We start from the raw sequence: 15,971 nt of genomic DNA on the forward strand, positions 1-15,971 counted from the left end.
TCCCTCTCCCTCTCCCCCTCTCTCCTGTATCTCTTTCACAGACACAGGATACTAATTTTATAGAGGTAGGTATCAGAAATATTTATTGATATATAGAACAGAATCACTCTTAATTAACCACTTTTAACAAAACGGTGCTTGTGCCACGTTAATTTATCCATTTTCTCCCCAAAGCATAATAGTTGCTCACAGCATGCTGGATGACTGTATCATTTGTTATGAGGGAAAAGCAAAATAGTTATCAAGTAATATATATGCCCTGGAATTATAGACTCCATCAGTTAAATTCCATGATTAACTAGAATCAGTTATGTTTATTTACAAATGATATTTGTAAGTGTCTCAACAACAAAAAGAATTCCATTTTTTAAACTATACATAATGCTTGTTTAAAACAAACAAACCTCAAATGTGAATTACTAATGAACTTTCAAATCAAAGTTTACCATGAAGGAAAGAGAACTGTAAAAGATTGGGGAAAAAAATCAAAAAGGCTAGGAGGATTTTTTAAAACAGCTTTCTATGCACAAGCACTTGTTCTTGTGTTTATGTGTTCATGTGAGACCATTGTCTCACATGCCTTGAGGAAATATTGTTAAGTTCAGAGTAATTATAATGATGAGTCTATTTTGCTTGTTAGCGGTAAGGTAAGTTCAGAAGTAAACAATGACCCAGTTCTAGCTTTTGGAAAAAGTTTGATCACTCTTAAAAAAGAAGTACATTCAGAAGAAGGAAGTATTTTCTCTCTTTGTGAGAATGTAGCAGCTGCAGCTCTCCTTTGACCATAAAGGAGGGAGCCTGGACTACGGAGGATGGCAAAGGGCAAAAGGAAGTGGTGTTTGAAGACATTCTGGAGCCACTGAATTCATCAAACTCTGCTCTCCTTAGAAGCATCTTGCATTTGAAACCATAAATCTTACTGTTTGCATTTTCTGTTAGTCCTCTCTGAAATGATCCTAACTGGGTATATTAACGGTAGACCAACATTTGTCAAAGCTGGTTATAAATTAGACTCACTTGGAGAATTTTTACAAACCAAACAAACCAAAAAATCAGTGTCCAAGCTGCATGCTAGACAGGGTAAATCACAATCTCCAGGTAACAGTAATTTTTACTTCCTCCATTTGACTCCAATGTACAGCTACAATTGGGGCCACTAAGGTACATAGGCAAGTTTTCTCTGTAGCGCTAGAGGTGTCTTCAACTGTATCTCTCTGGGAATAATAGGACTGGTTTTGGGATCTGTGTAAATGAATAGTCTTCCCTTGGAATTTGGGGAGCAGGTGCTCCTTTCTTCTGTGTTGGACCCACTTTACCATTAGCTCATTCTTTCCACTGAACAAGTGTGAGTTAATAGAGGCTTTTCTATGGTGTTCCCTCTGGCAACATCACTAATTGGCGATGTTCGCTTTCTTAAGAAAATAGCTGTTTATGCTTTTATTAAGTTGCACATCATTTCTGACAGCTGGTGTATATTCATTGGGAAAGGGAAAGACCAAAACAAGGCTAGCCATATGTTCATTAGGAGATAATTAATTTCATTATTTGATAATGATGATTATCCTAAGCGCCTGAAAGTCCATGTCAGCATTTAGTATTTTTTTAAAAAATAAACCAACGTGGAAATTTGCATGAGTTCCACTGGGAAAAAAAAATCTAATCTTACTTTTTCAGCAAATTGAATTATGGTACCTCTCTTCTAGCTTTTTTGGAAATCTAATTCCTATTTTCTAGGAATATCCCAAATAATTGCTCTATTGATGGATTTTTCTTCTTTAGAACTGTTATTTTGTTTATATCTTCACTGTCAATTCAGTTCATCTTTTGGAAGGACTGTGATGAAGGTCTGTTATATTTATATTGCTGGAGTCTTTTCATGTTTCATCATATATTATAAAACAAACTGTATAGCCACTATGATAATGATGTCAGGGATAAACTATATGTAACAACTATAACTAACTGTAATGATGGTTTTATACATATATATATATAGTGTGTATATATATTATGAGTATACTCTATATAAAGTAGGTAGGTTGGTTGATAGATGATAGATAAATAGATAGAATATCTATTTAGAGATTTTTTTTTTCTTAACTGAGAAGGTATCTCTCCATCTCTACAGGCAAGTTATTTTCCAACAAACTACTTGGGCAGATTTGCCTTGGTGCCTCTGGTACTTTAATGCCTGAATTATCTGATGCTAAGATTTTAAAGTCCCAGTAGGCTATTTTGATGTATATTTATTTTATAACAGTTCAAAGCCTGTGAAGATAGAACTGGAACATCTCTACAATCACTTTTGGGTGTGAGCAGATGCAGCAGGATTGAGGCCAGATTTCTGTACTCACCTTTCTGTTTGGCCTCGCCGGAAGCCAGGTATATGATGTAGATGTGCCTGGCTTCCTGGGCAGAGCCAGCCACACGAGGGGGAGAGAAGTCCTGTCAAGCCAGGTGGATGCGGACTAGGCTGATGTCCCTCTGTTTGCCAAAACCATGCACTGTGATGCTTTTCCAGGGACGGCTGGCCAAGAGGTTGACCGCAGTGAAGGAAAAGCTTCCAAGTATACTTATGTTTCTCCAATTTAGGGCTTATCAGAGGGCTTTTTCAAGATTATTTTATTTTCCATAATTCATTATCTTGTTTTTGATGGAGGGTTATTCTGTGGTGAGCCCTAGCATCTGTCTTCAATATGCGCAGCCCAGAAGAAATCAGATTCGAATTTGTAGTTTGTGAAAGGCATCTGCAGGAGTTTTTTTACTTTAGTATTCTTTAATATTTATTTATGTGTACTTGTAGCCATTTGTCATTCTATTACACATATGTATGTATTATTTCCTTATTAAATTATTGTCTTCAGTTAATTATGTGCATTTAAAATTATGTACTTAAAATTTCCAGAATTTATGCATAGCAGAATATCTTGTTTACTTTTAAATTTCCCTTTGTTATACCACCCTAATCTCTTTTATTTCAATATTTAAAACAATTTATCTTACTCTTCCCCACAAAGACTCTATAAGTAGATTTTTATACACTATAAGTATAATCTATAAGTAAATGGAGCATTGCAATATATACCTATTAATTCAACAGTGATATAAAGGTTACTGTCTCTTCACCCTTAGGTTGTTTACTTATTCATTATGTACATATTAAATTATTTGAATTATTTTCATCACCACCCTATTTTATACTTAATCATTTCAAACTTGTGATGAAAGATTTTAGATATACGACATTAATCTAAAGAATATTGTTATAAATTATGTGTATACCTTATTGTAATAAGTTATGCACACTGTGCAACTAAAAACATGGCACTTTATTATAATTAAACCTCCCTGTGCCTTTCCTACATTTTTCCTTTCTTATGCCTACCTTAGTGCAGAACCGTTAATTTTGAGTTTATATTAAACATTTTTGTTTAACTATATAAAAAGAAATTTCTATTAATGTATGATACTGTTTTGCAAGGTATAAACACTCTATAACTAGTATAATTTCACATGTATTTTCTGCAACATTTTTTCCTCGTATTATATTTGAGTAAATCATGACTTAATTAATGATAGTGTTGATTATTTTATTTTTGCTGAAAAGTAGTGTTCACTTTTATTATCAATATAATTTATTTCCATTTTATTATCAATATAATTTTCTTCACTTAAAACAATGCAATTATTACTATCACTTTATATTTTCCCATGTGCACATGGATAAGAGTTATGCTGGGATATGTAAATCAAAGAATGACTTGATTTAATGTATGCATATTTATGTACATGTTAAATTTCAGTACATTTTGTATCTTCGTGTTTACAGACATTAAGTTTTGCCAGTTTTATAAGTATAAAATAGTCTCACTTTTGCTTTAATTTTCAGTTTATTTGTTACAAGAGAGGCTTAACACATATTCAAGGTCATTATTCATCTAAATTTCTCATTTACTTGTTTATTCATAACTTTAGCCCATTTTATATTTCTTTTTCGGTGTGAGTTTTAGAATTGTTTGCATATACGTGGATATGTGTTTGTATATATGTCTGTATATGCTTATATATTTGCATATATATTTATAATTTCTGTTTTTATGTTGCAAACATCTTAACTCTGTGATCCTCATGTCTTTTCTCTAGCAGTTTCTAATAGCAAGGTAGACTAATTTATCAATATTCTTTATTTGTGGTTTTTGCAGTTTGTATATTAGCAATATCTTTCCTGACTCTAGATCTTCTATTTTTTTCCCCTAAACATTTTAAACTTTTGCCTGCATATTTAGTTTTGTTACTGCACCATTTATTAAATCACTTATTTTTACTTCACTAATATTCAAATGCACTTGTGTTATATGATTTCTCCATATACATTTAAATCTGCTTCTGGGCTCCATCCCTGCATCAATACCACACTGACTTTATTAACAGAGATGTATAAAATAACATGCTATTGTTTGGAATGTTCTTTTTCTTATTTCTTCTTCTTTAGGAAAAAGACTCTTGCACTTACATATGAATTTTATCATTTATTTTTTAAGTTACCTGACTAATTATTTAGGTTATTTGTTGGAATTAAATTGAATAGGTGTCATATTTATTACATACAAATTTAAAATTATTATATCTTTTTTGTGAAGTGATCCTTTGATTTTATTTATCTCAAATAATTTTTTTTCTTAAAGTCTTATATAGGTATGTTGACTTTGTTTTTGGTTGTTATTTCTCTCACTTCCAGATAGTCTTTGTTTTTATATTTAGTGCTTCTTTTGCTTTTTTGTAGTCTTTTTTAAAATTATTATTATTGAAGTGTGGTTGATTTACAATGTTGTGTTAGTTTCAGTTGTACAGCATAGTGATTCAGTTATTTTTTTTGGATTATATTCCATTATGTTATTACAGGCTATTATTATTACAATATAATTCCCTGTGCTATACGGTAAATCCTTGTTGCTTATCTGTTTTATGTAGAATAGTTTGTATCTGTTAATTCCGTACTCCTAGTGTGTACCTCCCCTGCTCTCTCTCACCTTTGTTAACCATAAGTTCATTTTCCATGTCTGTGAGTCTGTTTCTGTTTTGTATACAGATTAATTTGTATTATTTTTTATATTCCACATATAAGTGATTTAATATTTGTCTTTCTCTGACTTATTTCACTAAGTATAATATTCTCTAGGTCAATCCATGTTGCTGCAAATGCAATATTTCATTCTTTTTTTATGCATGAGTAATATTCCATTGTGTATATGTGTGTGTGGTGTGTGTGTGTATGTATGTATGTATAGGGGTGTGTGTGTGTGTGTGTATATATATATATATATATATATATACTGCATCTTCTTAAGCCAGTTTTCTGTTAATGGGCACTTGGGTTGTTTTCATGTCTTGGCTGCAATGAACATTGTGGTACATGTCTCTTTTTGAATTATGGTTTTCTCAGGGTATATGCCCAGTAGTGTGATTGCTGGGTCATACGGTAGCTCTATTTTTAGTTGTTTATGGAACCTCCATACTGTTCACCCTAGTGGTTGTATCAATTTACATTCCCATCAACAGTGTAGGAGGGTTCACTTTTCTCCACACCCTCTCCAGTATATATTTGTAGACTTTTTGATGATAGACATTCTGACATATGTGGGGTGACATTTCACTGTGGTTTTGATGTCATTTCTCTAATAGTTAGCAATATTGAGCATTTTTTCATGTGCCTGTTGGCCGTCGGTATGTCTTCTTGAAAAAATATCAATTTAGGTCTTCTGTCCATTTTTTGATCAGGTTGTGGTTTTTTTTTGTTGTTGTTATTGAGTTATACGAGCTGTTTGTATATAGTGGGTATTAACATCTTGTTAGTCACATCATTTGCAAATATTTTCTCCCATCCTGTAGGTTGTCTTTTCATTTTGTTGATGGTTTCCTTTGCTTTGCAAAAGCTTTTAGGTTTGATTAGGTCCCATTTGTTTATTTTTTGCTTTTACTACTTTTGCCTTGGGAGACTGATCTAAGAAAATATTGCTACAATTTATGCTCGAGGATATTTTGCCTGTGTTCTCTTCTAGGACTTTTATGGTGTCATATCTTATATTTAGATCTTTAAACCATTTTAAGTTTATTTTTTTAATATGGTGTGATGGAGTGTTGTAATTTTATTAATTTACATTTAGCTGTCTAGCTTTCTCAACAACACTTGCTGAAGAGACTGTCTTTTCTCCATTGTATATTATTGCCTCCTTTGTCATAGATTAATTGACCGTAGATATATAGGCTTATTTCTGGGCCCTCTATTCTTTTCCTTTGATCTGTATGCCTATATTTGTGCTAATACCATGCTGTTTTGACTACTATAGATGTGTAATAGAGTCTGAAGTCTGGGAGGGTTATACCTTCAGCTTTGTTCTTTTTCCTCAGGATTGCTTTGGCAATTCTGGGTCTTTTGTGTTTCCATATGATTTTAGAATTATTTGTTCTAGTTCTGTGAAAAATGTCATGTGTATTTTGATAGGGATGCATTAAATCTGTAGATTGCTTTGGATAGTATGACATTTTAAGTATTAATTCTTCTGATCCAAGAGCACAGGATATCTTTCCATTTCTTTGAAACATATTTAATTTCCTTTATCAGTATTTTATATTTTTCAGCATTTAGGTCTTTCACCTCCTGGGTTAAGTTTATTCCTAGGTATTTTTTGTGTGTGTGTGCAACTTTAAGTGGAATTGTTTTTTACTTTCTTGATCTGATGTTTCTGATACTGAGTAAAGAAATACAACAGAGTCCTATGTATTAATCTTGTATCCTGCTACCTTGGTGAAATCATTTATTAGTTCTAATAGTTTTTGTGTGTAGACTTCAGGGTTCCCTATATAGAGTATCATGTCATCTGCAAATACTGATAGTTTTACCTCTTTCCTTCCGATTTAAATACGTTTTTATTTCTTTTTCTTCTCTAACTGCTGTGGCTAGGACTTCCAATACTATGTTGAATAGAATTGGTGGGAGTGGGCATGCTTGCCTTGTTCCTGAATTTAGCAGGAAGGCTTTCAGCTTTTCACCATTGAGTATTATGTTGGCGGTAGGCTTATTGTAAATGGCCTTTATCATATGGAGATATGTTCCTGCAATACCCACTTAAAAATCATAGTATTGAATTTTGTCAAATGCTTTTTCTGTATCTATTGAAATGATCATTGGTTATTGTCTTTCCTTTTGTTAATGTGGTGTATCACATTAATTGATTTTTGTATGTTGAAGCATCATTGTGACCCTGGAATGAATTCAACTTATCATGGTGCATGATCCTTTATAGGTATTGTCAGATTCAGTATGCTAATATTTTGTTGAGGATTTTGCATCGATTTCCATCAAAGATATTGGCCTGTAATATTCTTTTCTTGCAGTGTCTTTATCTGGTTTTGGTATCAGGGTGATGGTAGCCTCATAGAATGAATTTGAGAGTGTTCCCTTCTCTTCAGTTGTTTGGAATAGTGTGAGAAGGATAGTATAAGTTCTTCTTTGTATATCTGGTAAAATTCCCCTGTGAAGCATCCAGTCCTAGACTTGTCTATTTCACTCAGCGATTGATCTGTTCACATTATCTGTTTCTTCTTGACTCAGTTTTAGTAGGCTGTATGTTTCTAGAAATTTGTCCATTTCTTCTAGGTTGTCCAATTTGTTGGCATATAACTGTGTGTATTTTCTCTTATGTTTTTTTTTGCATTTCTGTGGATTTTATTGTTATTTCTCCTCTTTAATTTCTTATTTTGTTGATTTGTGTCCTCTCTTTTCTTCTTTGTGAGCCTGGTTAGAGGTCTGTCAATTTTGTTTATCTTCTTAAACAATCCAGCTCTTGGATTTATTGATCTTTTCTCCTGTTTTTGTTTTTTTAATCTCTATTTTATTTATTTCCTCTCTGATCTTTATTATTTCCTTCCTTCTGTTGACTTTGGGTTTTGTTTATTCTTCTATTTCTAGAGTTTTTTAGGTGGTAGTTTAGGCTGTTTATTTGATACTTTTTGTGCTTCTTGAGAAAGGCCTCTATCACTGTGAACATCCCTCTTAGAACTGCTTTTGTTGTATCCCATAGATTTTGTAAAGTTGTGTTTACCTTTTCATTTGTCTTGAGGTACTTTCTGATTTCTTTGATTTCATTGTGACCCATTGTTTTGTTTTTTTTTTTAGGACCATATTTAGTCTCCATATGTTCATTCTTTTCCCGTTTTTCTCCCTGGCTGATTTCCAGTTTCATGCTGTTGTAGTCAGAGAAGTTGCTTGAAATAATTTCTATTTTCTTAAATTTGTTGAAGTTTACTTTGTGACATAGTATGTGTTCTATCCTAGAGTACATTCCATGTGACTTGAAAACAATGTGTATTCTGTTTCTTTTGGGTGTACTGTCATGTAGATATCAATTAAGTCCAGCTGCTCTACTGCATCATTTAGGACCTCTGTTGCCTTATTGATTTTCTGTCTTGATGATCTGCCCATTGATGTCAGTGGGGTGTTAACATCTCCTACTATTATTGTATTATTGTCAGTTTCTCACTATATGTCTGTTAGTATTTGTTTTATGTATTTAGGTGCCCCTATGTTTGGGGTGCATATGTTAACGAGTGTAATATCCTCTTTTAATAGATCCTTTTATCATTATGTAATGCCCTTCTTTGTCTTTCTCTATGACCTTGGTTTTAAAGACTATTTTGTCTGATATGCGTATTGCTACCCCCACTTTCTTGTTGTTTCTACTTGCATAAAATATTTTGCAATCCCCTCACTTTCTATTTTTAAATATTTTGTATTAGTTATCTATTTTATACATATTAGTGTGTGTATATATATATATATATATATATATATATATATATATATATATATATATATATATATCAATCCCAATCTCCCAGTTCATCCACCACCATCACCACCCCCCCAACCCCACTTTCCCCCCTTGGTGTCCATACGTTTGTTCTCTACATCTGTGTCTCTATTTCTGCCTTGCAAACTGGTTCATCTGTACCATTTTTCTAGATTCCACATGTATGCCTTAATATACAATATTTGTTTTTCTCTTACTGACTTACTCCACTCTGTATGACAGTCTCTAGGTCCAGCCACATCTCTAAAAATGACCCAGTTTCGTTCCTTTTTATGGCTGAGTAATATTCCATTGTATATCTGTACCACATCTTCTTATCCATTTCTCGGTCGATGGGCATTTAGGTTGCTCCCATGACTTGGATATTGTAAAGAATGCTGCAATGAACATTGGGGTGCGTGTGTCCATTTGAATTATGGTTTTCTCTGAGTATATGCCCAGTAGTGGGATTGCTGGGTCATATGGTAATTCTATTTTTAGTTTTTTAAGGAACCTTCATACTGTTCTCCGTAATGGCTGTATCAGTTTACATTCCCACCAACACTGAAAGAGGGTTCCGATTTCTCCACACCCTCTGCAGCATTTGTTGTTTGTAGATTTTGTGATGATGCCCATTCTAACCAGTGTGAGGTGATACCTTGTTGTAGTTTTCATTTGCGTTTCTCTAATAATTAGTGATGTTGAGCAGCTTTTCACATGCCTCTTGGCCATCTGTATGTCTTCTTTGGAGAAATGTCTATTTAGGTCTTCTGGCCATTTGTTGATTGGGTTGTTTGTGTTTTAAATATTGAGCTGCATGAGCTGTTTATATATTTTGGAGCTTAATCCTTTGTCCATTGATTCATTTGCAAATATTTTCTCCCATTCTGGGGGTTGTCTTTTCGTCTTGTTTATAGTTTCCTTTGTTGAGCAAAAGCTTTGAAGTTTCATTAGGTCCCATTTGTTTATTTTTGTTTTTATTTCCATTACTCTAGGAGGTGGGTCACAAAAATCTTGCTATGATTTATGTCAAAGAGTGTTCTTCCTGTGTTTTTCTCTGAGTTTTATAGTGTCTGGTCTCACATTTAGGTCTCTAAACCATTTTAAGTTTATTTCTGTGTATGGTATTAAGGAGTGTTCTAATTTCATTCTTTTACATTTAGCTGTCCAGTTTTCCCAGCACCACTTATTGAAGAGATTGTCTTTTCTCCATTGTATATCCTGTACTCCTTTGTCATAGATTAGTTGACCATATGTGCGTGGGTTTATCTCTGGGCTTTCTATCCTGTTCCATTGATCTATATTTCTGTTTTTGTGCCAGTATCACATTGTCTTGATTACTGTAGCTTTGCAATATAGTTCTAAGTCAGGGAATCTGATTCCTCCAGCTCTGTTTTTTTCCCTCAAGATTGCTTTGGCTATTCGGGGTATTTTGTGTCTCCATACAAATTTTAGGATTTTTTTGTTCTAGTTCTGTAGAAAATGACATTGGTAATTTGATAGGGATTGCATTGAATCTGTATATTGCTTTGGGTAGTATAGTAATTTTCACAATATTGATTCTTCCAATCCAAGAACATGGTATATCTCTGCATCTGTTTGTGTCGTCTTTAATTTCTTTCATCAGTGTCTTATAGTTTTCTGAGTACAGATATTTTACCTCTTTAGGTAGTGTTATTCCTAGGTATTTTATTCTTTTTTGTTGCAATGGTGAATGGGATTGTTTCCTTTATTTCTCTTTCTGATCTTTTGTTCTTAGTATATAGGAATGCCAGAGATTTCTGTGCATTAATTTTTTATCCTGCAACTTTACCAGATTCATTGATTAGCTCTAGTAGTTTTATGGTGGCATCTTTAGGATTATCTATGTATAGTATCATGTCATCTGCAAACAGTGACAGTTTTAATTCTTTTCCCATTTGTATTCCTTTTATTTCTTTTTCCTCTCTGATAGCTGTGGCTAGGACTTCCAAAACTATGTTGAATAATAGTGGTGAGAGTGGACATCCTTGTCTTGTTCCTGATCTTAGAGGAAATGCTTTCAGTTTTTCACCATTGAGAACGATGTTGGCTGTGGATTTGTCATATATGGCCTTTATTATGTTGAGGTAGGTTCCCCCTATGCCCACTTTCTGGAGAGTTTTTATCATAAATGGGTGTTGAATTTTGTCAAAAGCTTTTTCTGCGTCTATTGAGATGATCATATGGTTTTTATTCTTCAGTTTGTTAATATGGTGTATCACATTGATTGATTTGCGTATATCGAAGAATCCTTGCATCACTGGGATAAATCCCACTTGATCATGGTGTATGATCCTTTTAATGTGTTTGTTGGATTCTGTTTGCTAGTATTTTGTTGAGGATTATTGCATCTATATTCAGTGATATTTGCCTGTAATTTTATTTTTTTTATAGTATCTTTGTCTGGTTTTGGTATCAGGGTGATGGTGACCTCATAGAATGAGTTTGGGAGTGTTCCTTCCTCTGCAATTTTTTGGAAGAGTTTGAGAAGGATGGGTGTTAGCTCTTCTCTAAATGTTTGATAGAATTCACCTGTAAAGCCATCTGGTCCTGGACTTTTGTTTGTTGGAAGATTTTTAATCACAGTTTTTATTTCATTACTTGTGATTGGTCTGTTCATATTTTCTATTTCTTCCTGGTTCAGTCTTGGAAGGTTATGCCTTTCTAAGAATTTGTCCATTTCTTCGAGGTTGTTCATTTTATTGACATAGAGTTGCTTGTAGTAGTCTCTTAAGATGCTTTGTATTTCTGCGGTGTCTGTTGTAACTTCTCCTTTTTCATTTCTAATTTTATTGATTTGAGTCCTCTCCCTCTTTTTCTTGATGAGTCTGCTAAAGGTTAATCAATTTTGTTTATCTTCTCAAAGAACCAGGTTTTAGTTTTATTGATCTTTGCTATTGTTTTCTTTGTTTCTATTTCATTCATTTCTGCTCTGATCTTTATGATTTCTTTTCCTCTTAATTTTGGGTTTTTCTGTTCTTCTTTCTCTAGTTCCTTTTAGGTGTAAAGTTACATTGTATATTTGAGATATTTCTTCTTTCTTGAAGTAGGACTGTATTGCTATAAACTTTCCTCTTAGAACTGCTTTTGCTGTTTCCAATAGTTATTGGATCATCGTGTTTTCTTTGTCATTTGTCTCTAGGTATTTTTTGATTTCCTCTTTGATTTCTTCAGTGATCTCTTGGTTATTTAGTAATGTATTGTTTAGCCTCCATGTGTTTGTGTTTTTTTCTCTGCAGTTTATTTCTAATCTCATAGCATTGTGGTCAGAAATGATGCTTGATATGATTTCAGTTTTCTTAATTTACTGAGGCTTGATTTGTGACCCAAGATGTGATCTAGCCTGGAAATGTTCCGTGTGCACTTGAGAAGAAAGTGTAATCTGCTTTTTAGGATGGAATGTCCTATAAATATCAATTAATCTATCTGGTCTATTGCATCATTTAAAGCTTGTGTTTCCTTATTAATTTTCTGGCTGGATGATCTGTTGATTGGTTTAAGTAAGGTGTTAAAGCTCCCCACTATTATTGTGTTACTGTCCATTTCCTCTTTTATAGCTGTTAGCATTTGCCTTCTGTATTGTGGTGCTCCTATGTTGGGTGCATATATATTTATAATTGTTATATCTTCTTCTTGGATTGATCCCTTGATCATTATGAGTGTCCTTCCTTGTCTCTTATAACATTCTTTATTTTAAAGTCTATTTTATCTGATATGAGTATTGGTACTCCAGTTTTCTTGTGATTTCCATTTGCATGGAATATTTTTACCCATCCTCTCACTTTCAGTCTGTATGCATCCCTAGGTGTGAAGTGGGTCTCTTGTAGACAGCATATATACAGGTCTTGTTTGTGTATCCATTCAGTGAGCCTGTGTCTTTTGGTTGGAGCATTTAATCCATTCACATTTAAGGTAATTATCGATATGTATGTTCCTATTACCATTTCCTTAATTGTTTTGGGTTTGTTTTTGTAGGTCGTTTTCTTCTCTTGTGTTTCCCCCTTGGAGAAGTTCCTTTAAATTTTGTTGTAGAGCTGGTTTGGTGGTGCTGAATTCTCTTAGCTTTTGCTTGTCTGTAAAGCTTTTGATTTCTCCATCAAATCTGAATGAGATCCTTTCCGTGTACAGTAATCTTGTTTGTAGGTTCTTCCCTTTCATCACTTTAAATATATCATGCCACTCCCTTCTGGCTTGTAGAGTTTCTGCTGAGAAATCAGCTGTTAACCTTTTGGGAGTTCCCTTGTATGTTATTTGTCGTTTTTCCCCTTCTTGCTTTTAATAATTTTTCTTTGTCTTTAATATTTGTCAGTTTGATTACTATGTGTCTCATCATGTTTCTCCTTGGGTTTATCCTGGGACCCTTTGCTCTTCCTAGACTTGGGTGGCTATTTCCTTTCCCATGTTAGGGAAGTTTTTGACTGTAATCTCTTCAAATCTTTTCTTAGATCCTTTCTCTCTCTCTTCTCCTTCTGGGGCATGTATAATGTAAATGTTGTTGCATTTAATGTTGTCCTAGAGGTCTCTTAGGCTGTCTTCATTTCTTTTCACTCTTTATTCTTTTCCATAGCAGTGATTTCCACCATTCTGTCTTCCAGGTCACTTATCCATTCTTCTGCCTCAGTTATTCTGCTATTGATTCCTTCTGGTGTAGTTTTCAATTCAGTTATTGTATTGTTCATCTCTGTTTGTTTGTTCTTTAATTCTTCTAGGTCTTTGTTAAACATTTCTTGCATCTTCTTGATCTTTGCCTCCATCCTTTTTCCGAGGTCCTGGATCATCTTCACTATCATTATTCTGAATTCTTTTTCTGGAAGGTTGCCTATCCCCACTTCATTTAGTTGTTTTTCTGGGGTTTTATCTTATTCCTTCATCTGGTACATAGTCCTCTGCCTTTTCATTTTTTCTATCTTTCTGTGAATGTGGTTTTCGTTCCACAGGTTGCAGGATTGCAGTTCTTTTTGCTTCTGCTTCCCCTCACTTTCATTCTGCTTCTTTCATCTTGAAGTGAGTCTCCTGTAGGCCACATAGTGCAGCTTCTTGTTTTTATCCAATCTACCACTCTGTGTCTTTTAATTGGAGTATTTATTCCATTGACATTTGAAGTAATTTTTGAGAGGTATGTACTTATTTCCATTTTAATCCTTGTTTTCCAGTTGGTTTTGTAGTTGTTCTTTGTTCATTTTTTCTTTTTGTGTTTCTTTTTGTGGTTTGATGATTTTTCTTTTGTAGTACTTGGTTTCCTTTCTTTTTGGTTTTTTTTTTAGCCTGTTGTACGTTTTTGATTTGTGGTTACCATGGGGTTCATGTATCTTGACCCATAACTACACCTACTTGCTCTAAACTGATAGTCATTCAAGTTCAAACACATTCTAAAAGATCTACAATTTTTACTTCCCTCCCCCACATTTTATGGTTTTGATGTCCTACTTTTACATCTTTGTGCTTATCCTTTTACTATTTATTATAATCACTTTTACAATTATTTTTGATTTTTAAAAAATCAACATAGTGGTTTATTTGAATGATCTTCAATCCTTACTGTATATTTTCCTTTCCTATTGTGATTTTCCCCTTCCTATGTATTCTCACTTTTTTTTTTTTTCCTATTTGGTGAAGACCCTTCAATATTTCTTTTAGGGTTGGTTTAGTATTGCTGTATTCTTTTAGTTATTGTTTGTCTGAGAAATCCTTTCTGTCTCCTTCTAATCTAAATGATAATCTTGCTGGGTAGAGTATCCTAGATTTCAGGTTTTTCCCTTTGAGGATTTTGAATATATCATGTTATTCCCTTTTGGCCTGCAAAGTTTCTGCAGAGAGAGAGAAATCAGCTGATGGCCTTATGGGGATCCCTTGTAACTGATGTTGTTTCTCTCTTGCTGCCCTTAGAATCTTCTCTTTATCTTTCACATTTGCCATTTTAATTATGATATGTCTTGGTGTGAATCTATTTGTATTCATCTTGTTGGGGACCCTCTGTGCTTCCTGTACTTGGATATCTGTTTCCTTCTTTAGGTTTGGGAACTTTTCAGCAATAATTTCTTCAAATATATTTTCAATCACCTTCCCTCTATCTTTTCCTTCTGGAACCCCTATTATGAATAGATTGTCATGTTTTATATTACCCCATAGATCTCATATGTTGCCTTGATTTTTTTTGTCATTCATCTTTTTTTTTCTGCTGTTCTGATTGTGTGATTTCCACTATTGTATCTTCCATTTACTTACTTGTTCTTCTGTGTCATTTAGTCATCTATTCATTGCTTCTAGATTGTTTTTTATCTTGGCAGTTGAATTGTCTATTTTTGATTGTTTATTTCTTATAGTTTCTAGCACCTTATTACAGTGTTCTGCGTTTCCATTGATAATCTTTCTCAATTCAGTTAGCATTTTTATTACCACCTTTTTGAACTCAGGTTCTAGTGGACTGGTGAACTCTGTTTCATTGTTTCTTCTTTCAAGGGATTTCTCTTGTTCTTTTAATTGGAGATGACAGAATATTCCTTAGGTGATATTCTGTAAACATTTTTCTCATCTGAAATTTGAAAACAGTTGAAACAATTGAGGTGCTTTAAGTTTGAGGCCGTTTTCTTTACATCAGTTTTATTGAGGTGTTCAATCTTTCTTATGAGTACATTTGGATGAGTTTTGACAAATACATGTATGGTCATATAGTCATGTACCAATCAATATATAGTATGTTTCCATTACTGCAAAAAATCCTCCATGCATTGTAGCTGTTATTCACCTCCCTCTACACCCAGACCCTGGAGACTGCTAATCCTATTTCCATCCCTAACAATAAGGTCAAAGAAACAGATTTATATAGTATGTTGTCATTTGTATCTGGTTTGTTTTGCTTTGCCCAGTTCATTTCTTTTTATTGCTTACATTTATTATATGGATACACTACAATTTATTTGATTATTCAATTATGATGGACATTTTGGTCATTTTCTGTTTTAGAAAACTATGAATAATAAAAATTCATGAACATTTTGCATGAATTTTTGTGTGAATAAGCTCGCCTCCCCACCCCCCCACCTTGGGTAAATGCCTAAGTATGTAATTGCTAGGGCATAAGGTATTTTTAACCATAAGGCA

This window comes from Eschrichtius robustus, chromosome 4 (genome assembly GCF_028021215.1).
Source record: "Eschrichtius robustus isolate mEscRob2 chromosome 4, mEscRob2.pri, whole genome shotgun sequence".
Lineage (NCBI taxonomy): Eukaryota > Metazoa > Chordata > Mammalia > Artiodactyla > Eschrichtiidae > Eschrichtius > Eschrichtius robustus.